This window comes from Quercus suber, unplaced genomic scaffold, assembly GCF_002906115.3.
Source record: "Quercus suber isolate HL8 unplaced genomic scaffold, Cork oak 2.0 scaffold_32, whole genome shotgun sequence".
Taxonomy (NCBI): Eukaryota; Viridiplantae; Streptophyta; class Magnoliopsida; order Fagales; family Fagaceae; genus Quercus; species Quercus suber.
In genome coordinates this window covers 343,132-353,628 of record NW_027069497.1, presented here as the reverse complement: position 1 = coordinate 353,628, position 10,497 = coordinate 343,132, and the positions used below count along the sequence as shown (strand labels likewise).

Sequence of the window (10,497 nt, the reverse complement as noted above, 5' to 3'; positions counted from 1 at the left end):
TCGGCAGGGCAATCTTCCAAGTCAAGGAGGACATACCTAAAGGTAGTGTAGAACATCCAACTCTCAGGACGATCTCCAAGGATGAGAGAAACTGAGGAGCAAGCCATTACATTCACAGACAAAGATGCTGAAAAGGTTCACCACCCACATGATAATGCGATCGTCATTACTTTGCTTATTGTTGATTATACAACAAGAAAGGTGTTGGTGGACAATGGTAGTTCGGCAGACATCTTGTATTACCTTGCTTTCCAGCAAATGAGGCTTGGACGAGACCAGTGAATTCACCCTTGGTAGGATTTGAAGGGATGAAAATGCAGCCAATGGGTACCATTACGCTACCTGTGGTGGTGGAAGCATATCCACAACAGATAACCAAAGAAGTAAACTTTCTCGTGGTGGACTGTTCATCATCATACAATGCCATTATTGGAAGACTAACTTTATACAGTTGGAAGGTAGTAACGTCTACTTACCACTTATCAGTCAAGTTCTTAACAGAGTACGGGGTAGGGCAGGTGCAAGGAGACCAGTTAGCAGCAAGAGAATGTTACTTAGCCATGTTGGCTATGGACGAGTAAGTTCAGACACTGAGCATTGAGGAAAGAAGAGTTGTTGCAGAGCCAATCGAGGTGCTGGAAGATGTCCTTTTGGACGAGAATAATCCTGAGAAATTTACTAGGATTGGAAAAAGTATGAAGGAAGAGATGAAGCAAGACCTCGTCCAATTCTTAAGGAGCAGTATTGATGTTTTTGCATGGAGTCATGAAGACGTGCCAGGAATCGACCCAAGTGTTATCACTTATCTGCTGAATTTGTATCCATCTTCCAAGCCTGTTCGTTAGAAGAAAAGGGTCTTTGCTCCTGAGCGAGACAATGTTATTAAGGAAGAGGTCCAGAAGTTAACCACCACGCAATTTATTCGAGAAGTCTATTACCCGAATTGGTTAGCTAATGTGGTGATGGTCAAGAAGGAAAATGACAAGTGGAGAATGTGTGTAGACTTCATTGATTTGAATAAAGCTTGCCCTAAGGATAGTTATTCGTTGCCGCGCATTGATCAGTTGGTGGATTCAACAACAGGTCATCAGTTATTATGCTTCATGGACACTTTCTCAGGATATAATCAGATAAAAATGGACGAGTCAGATCTAGAAAAAACGTCATTTATCACTAGTCAAGGTTTGTTTTGCTATAAAGTGATACCCTTTGGTTTGAAGAACGCAGGGGCAACTTATCAAAGGTTGGTTAATCACATGTTCCGCCCACAAATAGGACAGAATGTGGAGGTTTATGTGGACGATATGTTGGTGAAGTGCTTGGACGAGCAAAAGCATCTGGACAACCTCTAAGAAACCTTTGAAACGCTTAAACGGTATAACATGAAGTTGAATCCAAGCAAGTGCGCTTTCGAAGTTTCGTCAGGAAAATTCATTAGGTTCATGGTTTCACATAGAGGAATTGAAGCAAATCCCAATAAGATTTAGGCAATACTGGATATGAAGCCACTAAGGAATATGAAAGAAGTCCAATCTCTCACTGGGTGAGTTGCTGCCCTTAATAAGTTTGTTTCTAAAGCCATTGACAAATGTTTGCATTTTTCAAGGTTCTCAGGAAGGCATTTGAATGGACAGACGAATGTCAAAAAGCCTTCCAAGACCTTAAGACCTACCACGCCACCGCTCCTCTTTTAAGTCCGTCCGTACCTGGTGAAGAATTATATTTGTATTTGGTTGTATCCCCACATGCAGTAAGCTTAGTGCTGATTAGAGAAGAAGGAAAGGTGTAAAAGCCAGTCTACTACACAAGCTGAGCACTGAGAGGGGCGAAAGGACGATATCATATGATGGAAAAACTAGCTTTTGCTTTGGTTACAGCTTCAAGGAAGTTAAGGCATTATTTCCAAGCTCATGTCATCAATGTCTTGACAGATCATTCATTAAAGAAAGCAATGAACAAGTTGGAGGCTGCAGGATGATTAATCCAATGGGCCATAGAACTTAGCGAGTTCAACATTAGGTATCATCCAAGAAGCATGATAAAAGCACAAGTATTGGCAGATTTTATTGCAGAATTCACTCCAAGTTAGGGAGAGCTAGACGAGCTAGACAAAGCTTGGAGATGGGTCATCCATGTAGATGGATCGTCTACATTGCATACAGGAGGAATAGGAGCTGTTTTACAGTCCCTAGAAGGAGATGAGTTGAAATACAAGGTTCGTCTGTAGTATTCAGCAACCAATAATGAAGTGGAGTATAAAGCCCTTCTTGAAGGATTAGAATTGGCGAAGTTCTTAGGGGCAGAAATAATACTCGTCCAAGGAGACTCCCAGTTGGTTATGGGTCAAGTGAATGGAACATATGAAATTAAGGAAGAACGGATGAAGAAATATCTTAATAAGGTAAGATGCCTTATGAAAAGTTTTAAAGAAGTTACTCTCATTCAAATCCCTAGAGAAGACAACATGGACGCAGACGCCTTAGCAAAGGAAGCCTCAGCGGTTGAATTGATGGATGAGTTTGATGAAATTCAATATATGCCTAGCATAGATCTTCTAGAAGTATAGTAGATAGAAGGCGAAGAAAACTAGATGACCCCAATTGTGGCCTACCTGAGGGATGGAAGGCTTCCAGAGGGAAAAGACGAGGCCAGAAAGTTAAGAATCAGGCCAGCTAGATATGTCCTTATAGACGAGGTGCTATATAAAAGAGGCTTTTCTCAGCCTTATCTAAGATGCCTAGCTCCAAACGAGGCAAACTATGTATTGAGGGAGATTCATGAAGGAGCATGTGGAAACCACTCAGGAGCAAGGGCACTAGTCCATAAAGTCGTCTCTGTAAGTTATTATTGGCCAACCATTCAAGTAGATGCAAAAGCTTACGTTAAGGCATATGACCAATGTCAATGCTTCAGCAATATCTAGGGGTGGAAAAATAAGCCCAAACCCATTTGCTCACCCAAACCCACCCACTATAATTGAACCCAAACCTACCCAATTATTAGTTGGGTTAAATGGGCATCAACCCAATTAGACCCAATGATTATTGGGTTTTAATTAAAAACCCATTGAACCCCATTTAACCCAAAAATAATATACCCAAATTCAACCCAACCATTCCCAAAAAAGAAAAAAAAAACCCAGCCTTCAGACATTTCAGTTTCACGGGGTTTTCATTTTCCCTCATTTTCTCGACCTTCAATCACGTATTAGTCGGAGACCCAATGATCTTTTTTCTTTCTTTCTATTCACCACTTTGCACTGTTTGGTCTCTGAGAAATGATCTGGTACTTACTTCCCTTGTCTTTCTCTCCTCCCTAAACCTATTCACTTCTTTATGCTTCTCTCTCTCTCTCTCTCTCTCTCTCTCTCTCTCTCTCTCTCTCTCTCTAAAATTCTCTTTCTCTCTGATCAATCAATCATGCTTTAGAGCTTGGTTCCACAATCTACAATATCTAACATGAATCCAAAGTGCGTGGACCGCGATAACAGCTCCGGTGACGAAACCATCACAACAACGAAGCGTAGAAATCTCTCCGACGAAGCCTCCATTTCTGGCGAGAAAGCACTCGTTGAAGAACTACACCGTGACGAGAGCGAGCCGAGTGGGCTCAGACTCTTAGGTCTCCTTCTGCAGTATGCCGAGTGCGTCTCCATGGAAAATCTCAATGACGCCACCGATCTCCTCCCCAAAATCGCCGAGCTCTCATCTCCCTACGGTTCTTCGCCACAGAGAGTAGGCGCGTTCTTTGCTCACACGCTCCAAGTGCGTGTGATCACTTTGTGCTTGGGCATTTGTAATTATTGGCCATAGTTGTCCTCTGTTTGGTTGTCGAGAAAGTGGAGGTAATGGAAGGAAAATGATGTTTGCTTAATTTTAATGTTGGTGTTTTGCTGGCATTTGAATAATGAGAGATCTCGGTTTCTCATTTTTTTAATTTCTCTTCCCATTTTCTCTATCATTTTATCGGCAACCAAACGAGGAATAGAGGTTTTGTCTTCTTTTATTTTTGTTTTCTTTTTTTCTCGGCAACCAAACGGTGGACCAGTTATAGTTTCTTACCTTATTCCTCCATTTTCCTGTTGCTGAGCTGTTACTATGTTTATGGGCATTTTGGTAATTTTGATAATTGGAAGGGTTTGGGTTTACCCATTATAATTGGGTTGGGTTGGGTTGGGTTGGGTTTGGGTTAGAAGCAATTAATTAAATGGGTTTTAATAGGTGAATGGGTTCCATATACCCAACCCAATTACACCCACTCCAAACCCACCCATTTGACACCCCCAACAATATCCCCAGGCAGCTGTCAGAGTATCTTACCCCAATGACGGCCCTGTGACCCTTTGCACAATGGGGGTTATATATCTTGGGTCCCTTTCCACTAGGAACCAAGTAGATGAAATTTTTAGTGGTAGGGATTGACTACTTCACTAAATGGCTAAAAGCAGAACCCCTAGCAAAGATCACGCAGCAGAATGTCAAGAACTTTGTGTGGAAAAACATTGTATGCAAGTTTGGGGGTGCCTAAGGCATTGATATCAGACAACATACGACAATTTGATGACACACTTTTTAGGGATTTCTTTGAACACTTTGGAATTCAAAATCATTACTCGTCACCCGCCCTCTCGCAAGCAAATGGTCAAGCAAAAGTGGCAAACCGATCCTTGTTGAAAATCATCAAGACTCGGCTTGGGGGGCAAAGGGAGTATAGCCAGAAGAGTTACCAGGAGTTTTATGGGCCTATAGGACGACTGTGAGAACCCCTACAGGAGAAACTCCTTTCAAGCTAACTTATGAAAGTGAAGCAGTAATACCTGTAGAAGTGTATATAGCCAATTACAGGGTGATGAATTATGAAGAGAAATGTAACGAAGAGTAACTCTGCCTTAACCTTGATCTAATAGATGAGGTAAGGATGGACATGGAACAAAGGACAGCCAGGTATAAAAACCTTATGGCCAGACAATATGATGCAATGGTGAAACCCAGGCGCTTCAACATAGGGGACCTCGTCTTGAAAAGGGTCTCTTTGGTAACCAGAAACCTAGCTCATGGGAAATTAGGACCTAACTGGGAAGAACCTTACAGGGTTATCAATTGCAAAAGGCAAGGGTCGTATTACTTAGAAGCCATGGATGGGAGAAAGTTGGAGCACCCTTGGAATGTTGAGCACCTAAGAAGGTATTATCAGTAAAATATGAGCCTAGACGAGCATTATCTTGGACGAGACCTGTCATTCTGGACGAGCCAAAGTTGAAACCAATGTTATGGATGTGAAAAACATTCGTCCATACAACATGTTTAATAGCAAATGAAAGTAATGAAAATAAAGCATTCATTCATTAAGTTTAAAAAGGGGTAGACGACCACCGTCCAAAAACCCTTATAAAATAAAAAAGAAGCCTAAAAGGCAATTGTTTGAAAGCTCGTCCTAAATGATATAGACTAGTGAAATATACTTACATAATTTTAAATGCTCCTAAACAATGTACCTCATTAAAAAAAAAAAAAAAAAAAAAAAAAAAGGAATGAAATTCTTAATGATCGAATATGGAGTCATGCAAGGAGTTATTGGGATAAGGGTGGTATTCTTGAGTCTCCGGATTCCTTTGTGGAGTCGTTAGTGCAGCATGTTCACAGAGACAGATTCAGGTTTGAATTGGGAGATGCTAGTTCTGGACCACGACTCCACGGGCCCAATCACGCACATATGAGGTGGATCGGGCTAGAGATAACGTGGGACATGTGGGCTTTGGGAGACTTCAGTCAGCCCATGGCCCATTTAGTCAAGAAAGCTTGGGCCAGTTGAATTATTTCGTTCAGAAGATCACTACAAAAAACAGCCATGTTTCTAAAATGTGGCTGTAGACCCTAAAAATGCAGCTATAGGCCCATTTGGTCTATAGCTGCATTTTCTATAGCTGCACTAACACATGCAGCCTAAACCCCATAACTATAGCCCCCTGTGGGTTTGTAGTTGCGTTTTTTTAAATGTGGCTATAGGCTAAGACTTAGAGCTATGTTTTCCAAATGGGGCTAAAGCCTCCTATATGGGTTTTGTCTATAGCCGCGTTTATAAAAAACTATAGACAATTTTTTTTTTCTTGCAAAATTACAAATTCTTGCCCAAATTGCATGAAGAAATACAAAACAAGTTCCCAACAGATACAAAACAGATACTTAAATTTCTGAAGTACATTACCAAAATTTTGCAAGTTCCCAACAAAAATATATCAGTTTGTAAGTTCTACTGATAAAATGTTTGAAATTTAGAATTATTAATCGAACTTGTTTCCAGTTGAAAAAATAAAGAAATTTTCTAATTAGCAGGAAGGGGGCAATGGCAAAACTATGAAGATACACAAAACCATAAAAATCCTCCCTAACAAGCAATGTCTTTCACATGAGTCTATACTAGTTTGGGATAGTCAATAAGAAAAACTCACCACCACAGCAGAAGCCTGCAGCCCCAACTGCAGAAAAACCTTTACCTTTTACAGCTTTAACTACTGGCTTTGCCTCCGCAAATCCCTTGTCCTAATGAAATAATTATAGAGCTTCAGACACTATTAGTGCATACTGAAAATTGCATAGCAATTAGTAGAAAGCAGCAATATCATGGTTGCCAAGCAGATCAATAATTTATGAAGTATGAATCAATGATTTTATAGAATATACAAACATATAAATGGAAAAGGGGGGGGGGGGGGTGGTAGGGGGATATTAACGACTATGACTATACAAAAAACTAATCATCAAGAAAAAGAACACCCATAAGATATAATTTCAAACTTTGATACTGATCAAAGCCTTTTTTTTTTCCCTTTTTTTTTCCTCTATGTTTCCACAAGAATTCTTTACATAGTTATGTGAGAGATAGTTGAATGTAACCGGCAACAAGAATTTAGCAAAACTATCTTTGCTTTTAAAAGGAAGAGAGAACAAAAAAAAGACAAAGAAGATAAGGGTTATTTTGTTTTTGCTTTTAAAAGGAAGAGAAAAAAAAAAAGGCAAAAATACTATTTACGTCCCTATATTTTCATCTCATTTTCACTTTGGTCCATACTTTTTACTTTTACTGTGTTTAGTCCTTATTTTGAAAAACGCGTTCCATTTTGGTTTCTACCGTCATTTCAGTAATAGAAATATCTTACGTGGCAAACAAATTGTTGTGTTGGCACACAAAATGATGACGTGGCCAATAAAATAATAATAAAAATTTTTAATTAAGATTTAAATAAATCCATGTCAGCATTTAAAATATTAAAAAAAGCCATATATGATTTTTAAAATAAAATCAAAATAAACAACAAATCAAAATAAAAATCCAAAACCAAATAAAATAATAAATTAAAATATACATAACATAAATTACCCATTTGGTTGATGAAAAAGTTGAGCTAAAAAAGAAAAAAAAGAAGCAAAAAGCAAAAAAGTTCACATCTTCCAACATGTTTAGTTTTTCTACATTTTCTGGGCAACCAAACGGGGTTCAAAGGATTGAACTTTGCAAAAATAAAATCATAAAAAAGAAAACCCAGCGCCCAGATAGTCAATGCGCATTTCCCAACATCTAAATCCAAATTTAATATTTTCAAAAACTAAAACAACCAAGCCGATCAAACACAATAAATAAATACCAAACTAAAAGCAAACTGATCACAATAAACCAAAAAGTACAAAAAGAAAAAGGAAACGAAATGTACCATTAGAAGGGTCAGTGGTGGCTAGAACAAAAGGAACTAAGGAAGAGAAGCAAAGATCAAGGCAATGAACAGTGACTCAGTGGGTTGAGAACGAGTTAGAGAGTCCGAAAAAGCAGCTTGTTTGTTAGCCATTGTGAGCTGTGTGATAGAGAGTGAGAGTACTGAGTCCAGTGCTATGTTTGCAGGCAGTTTCAGAAGTGGGGTTCAGGTGAGGTAGAGTAGAGTGCATGCAAGAGGAACATGGACTCGAAGAAGAAGAAGAAGAAAAAGAAGAAGAAGAAAAGGAAGAGAGGTTGAGATTGTAGAAAGTGGTTCTAGACATGGTCATTAAGAAAGGGACATAGAGTGAGATGGAGATTCGAAGCTTGGAGTGACGAAGAAAGAGAAAAAAAAACCATAACAAAGTATTCAAAGAAAAAAAAAAAAGTGTATACATATGCTTTTTAAATGCTGACATGGATTTATATAAATCTTAATTAAAATTTATTATTATTATTTTATTGGCCACATCATCATTTAGTGTGCCAATACAGCAATTCGTTTGCCATGCAGGATATTTTCGTTGCTGAGATGAAAGTAGAGACTAAAACGGAACATGTTTTTCAAAATAGGGACTAAAAACAGTAAAAATAAAAAATAGGGACCAAAATGAAAATGGGTAAAAATGTAGGGACGAAAATAATATTTTCACCTAAAGACAATTCTACTGACCCAATCTAGTACATCGTCTAGGTTTACCTTCAAACCCTTCTCCAACCCACCAAATTAAGCCTTGACCTAGACTCCCCATTTTTTGTGGTGGATTGTACCAATGACTATTCTTCCTCCAGTTACCAGTACGTTCCTTGTGATTCCCCTATCTATAGTTCTCTTGAGATTATTGGTGAAACCGAATGCTCCAATTGCAGTGACGTCCCTGGCCCGTCATGCTGCAACAACATTTGTGCTTTCGGTTCTAATGGTAAAGAAATTATTTTGTACACTCAATGCATTACATTTTCATTTTGCTTGATCTCATGAGCAACACACACACACGGGATCATCTTAATATGAGATGATGATGTTGTAGAGCATGAGAAATTATCTTCTGCATCATCCCTCTCACAACGTGTGTATCTTACATGATTGTGGAATAGTTGACCTATATGTTACAAAACAATGTGTCGATTCACAATTGTGAGAGACGATACATATATCTAATTCATTTGACATTACATATATATTGATTTTGATTTGTCTCTCATAGAAAACTTTCTCACTGACTCATTAGCATTGCACACCACGGATGGGTTGATTGAGTTGGGCCAACTAGGCCATATTCCTAAGTTTGTTTTCTTGTGCTTTGATGGTCTAGGTCATATTAAGGCTTTAAGGGTCAATGGTATGGCTGGGCTTGGTAGCTCCAACTATTCACTCCCGACTCAAGTTAGCATTGTAGTCCCTTTTTCTCGCTATTTTGTCCTGTGCTTGTTCGATTCCCGCTTCAAACTTGGTCCACTCTTTTTGGGTACTGGTGGGCCCTACATTTTTAGTTCAAAAAGAAAAGACCTCTTAAAATCACTTACTTATTCTCCATTCATTTGGAACTCGAACTTGGCATGGACCGACACTACAAAAAACTGGACCTATAGTGGCGTTTGTGAAACACCATTATAGGTCCAAAAAATGCCACTATAGGCCCATTTGGGCTATGGCAACATTTGCTATAGTGGCGTTTACAAACGCCATTATTGTACTGCAGCTATAGATAGTGGCGTTCTACAAAAACGCCACTATAGGCCAAGAAGGGTATCTCATAGATTTGACTTCCATAAAAGTCAAAAACAAGGTCATGCCTCTCAAAACCTCGTACCTGAGTATTGATAAACATGGGTACGATGGGACCAAGATCAGCACCTTAGAATCATACACTATGTTAAGTAATTGAGAAATGTTAAAGTGCTTGTCAATATTTTCCTATATGCGTCCCACTTAATAAAAATGACAAAATTATTAAAAGGGTTCTCAAAAAAGAAAAAAAAAATTGCTAAAATATTTTCAAAAAAGACAAAAAGTAAAAAAAAAACTGCAAAAAAAAAAAAAACGGTTGTTGTTAACGGCAATTTACAGTGCCGTTAACACATCCTAAATAATTATACATACGTTGAATTCAGAAAGGTGTTTGTCAGTGAAGCCTCCTCAGCTTTTAACCTAAACTCTGTAACAGACCATACTTTGTCATTTGATTTATGCTATGAAGCAAAGGATGTCACAACTACACCTATGGGACCAAGCGTCCCAACCATTGATCTCATAGAACCGATGCTGTTTGGAGAATTACTAGGTTGAATTCAATGGTTAGGTCTACAAGGGATGATGCTGACTTGTGGTGCTTAGGGTTTATGAATGGTGGTCTTTCTATGAAGACATCGATTGTGATTGGAGGGTATCAAATGGAGGATAATCTTTACAGTTCGATCTTGAATCAACCAGACTTAGATTCACCTCCTCTGTTTTGCTCTAGGGAACCACTTGTGCTGACTTCACTTTTTCTTCAGTTACAAATACACAACCACATTCAAATAAGCCTAAGCACCCTTTTGTGTCTATACTATTTCATTTTTTGTTTTTTCTCATTTTTCTCTAAGCACCCTTTCATTTTAAAGCAAAATTACACTTTCCTTTACCCTAATCTTTGACCTCGATTACACTTACTGAGCTATTGTAATGCACGATCGACCCTTTATTTTAAAAAAGGCTATCGACAATTTACCAATTTATCTCTTTGTTGTCTGTTTTGGAGAGGTATA

General features: G+C 38.6%; 1 pseudogene; it reads left to right on the top strand.

Annotated features, from left to right (window-relative positions):
* Positions 1-3,458: 3,458 nt before the first annotated feature.
* On the top strand, positions 3,459-10,334 carry LOC111998773 (probable aspartic proteinase GIP1; annotated as a pseudogene).
* Positions 10,335-10,497: the final 163 nt, after the last annotated feature.